The sequence below is a fragment of the Humulus lupulus genome, chromosome X (assembly GCF_963169125.1).
Source record: "Humulus lupulus chromosome X, drHumLupu1.1, whole genome shotgun sequence".
Taxonomy (NCBI): Eukaryota; Viridiplantae; Streptophyta; class Magnoliopsida; order Rosales; family Cannabaceae; genus Humulus; species Humulus lupulus.
Window position 1 is genome coordinate 79077608 of NC_084802.1, and position 2744 is coordinate 79080351.

Here is a 2744-nt window from a genome sequence, read left to right on the forward strand (position 1 = left end):
AGCATAAATCTTCAATCTTTCATACCTATGTGCTGTAGTTAGTGTAATTGCATGGCCATCTTATAAAGTCGTAATGAGATTATTAACTTTATTTCTTTTTGTACTCTTTTAGTTTACTATTAACTCTAAGTTCAAGCATTAATTATTTAAACTTTTGTGTAGCTAAGCAAATCAACCTCACAACAAAGACAAGTGCACAATGGAATTGATGATGAATTGGAGGGTGGAGCAAGCTTCATGGTTTACTTTTTGTGTATCTTGTTATGTTTCTGTTTTTTACTTTTGAAGCAAAAGATGTGAAGACTATAGAATTTTATTATGTATTCTTTCAATCTCAAGTTAGAACTAAGAACTTTTGAAGTAGTTTGTCTTCAAATGTAAAAATACTCATGGTTTATCATATATATTGAATGTTTTAGCTTTTTGATCTATTTAATATTGAACTTGTGATCAATTGTGATTTTTTTAATCAAAATACAATAATAAAAACTTTTTGCAGCAATTAAAAATGCATACTACAAAATAACAAAATGTTATTACTGGGAGAATTTACAATAATTATGGTTGTTTTGTATAATATATTATAATTGGGACAAAAGGTTATAATTTATATAATAGAATGAATTAAAAACGTTATAAAATGATCAAATATAACAATTTTCATAACAGTTGGAAAGTGTTATGCATAAAGTATAAGATTAAACTTCATATTTATAACCCAATACTCTAACTAAATGTTATTATTTGAATATTATAGCAACTAAAAAGGTGTTATTGAATAGTTTAAGATAACATCGAACATAACATTCGAATAGTGTTATAGAAAAGACAGGACTTTTAATAACAAGGTCTATGTTAGCGTTTTCAGAAGCGTTATCAATACTCCCAGTTAGCAGTTTTTAAGTGTTATGAATACTGTTTTTTCTTGTAGTGTCAATAGTCGTAGAAAACTAAAGTGCTAGGTACGCTAGGCCAGCTCCAAGGCTGGTTATTCATAGGATATGGCAATTGGCCTCGGGGTGACTTATTACTCTCAGATCCTAGGGCATTGAGCCCCGATGTGATTTATTAGTCATGTACTTGGGCAACGGTCCTCGATATGATTCAGTTAATCATTTAATTAGGGAATTTGGTCCCATATGACGCTGTAGTCATTTATATGAATGGTATGCATGCATGAGTAGGGCTATTAATGTTGGGCATGTTTAAGTTTTCTTAATGGGTCCTGCCTCACAATGTTAATGTGGTGCAGATAAGGGGAAAGGAAAGCTAGATCAGCCATGAGTTGGAGAGCTTAGGTGGCGACATGTATATATGCGGCTGCTTGACCACCACGGCTAAGGTTTCTCAGAGGAACTAGGGTTAAACCCTATTTTTGTCGCTTAGGTCAGCGGGTTGTAACTTTTGAGTTGTAATGACATTTTTGGAACTGTAAACAACTTTGTAAATGTTTATTATGGAATCCCATGTAGAACTTAACATTTTAATGAAATATCCATTCCTTTTAACAAATTTTTTTTATCCCTAGACCATTAATTTCATTTAGATGCACGTTTATGCCCTAATTACTCATTTAGCGAGTTAAGCACTATTTAAAATACATAGTGTAATGGCCTTGGTTAACCAGGGCGTTACACACCTAGTCCACGAGTTACTCTTATTAATCTGTTTGTTTCTCACCGTGAAATTTTCTGTCACAATTTCACCAGAGTTTCAGTATACAAAATGATCCCCCCCTTTCTGTCCATTATCCCATGTATTTATAGGGAATTTTGTTTGGACAGTTTTGGGTAACCATGCATAAATATGGTAACATACATTTTTGGGTAACATCTATTTACATAAATACATTAATGCCTATTAATTTTATGCCCCCAAAATCCGATAATAAATACAGAATAATATCTGAGCATTTTTTAGTGTATAAGGAATCTTTGAGTCTTTTGGGATCCTTCACTGTGCGTCATGACCAGGCTTCTGCAAGCTAATCACTTCCTTCAAGTTGGATGTTGAAGAACTAACCTAACCAGACATGGATCAAGTTCAGAGTTTCTAGAAGGCGATCTATCCATCGCGTATCTTGAACTAAGTTGTTGGCGCAAGACTCAAGTCGCTCACTCCATAGTTAGCTAGATGTTCTATCTGTACGCTTTCTTCATATGCTTGTCTGGTTGTACCCCGTGCTGAGTAATTTAGTTCGTATTTATTTTGGGGTACAACAGTTTACCTGCAAGCTCCTGCTTGTGCATGACATAACTTCTGACACGCACAGTAAAGGGCTTTTAGGCTTCTGTTGTGTGAAAATGTGCCTACCTACTCACTCGAGTGCAAGACACATGTTGGTCTTCAATTGGCACCTATTCGCGTTTCGACTACTGTGACAACTGTCTTGTCAACTTTTTTTGCTGCTTGGTTTATATAACCAAGGTCCTTAGATCTCATACTAATCTGATTGTGTGGCCTTGAACCTTACCACCTTTGCATTCAAAAAATTTCCTTTTTCTTCTAAAAATACTTTTTCGCGTTCCCTCATTTTCCAGAAGCATTTAGGCTATTGCCTTCATTGCTGCCATCATTCCTCGACTGAAAAATTGAGCTGTAAGTATCTTTATATCCGATTTAAATTTCATCTTCTTATTTTTCAATAAGTTTTATGAAATTTTCCTGTATATTTTCTTACTTCGGTTCTGTTTGAAATTATTACGAGTTTTATTAGGCCAAGAACAATAGCACTAGGTCTGATT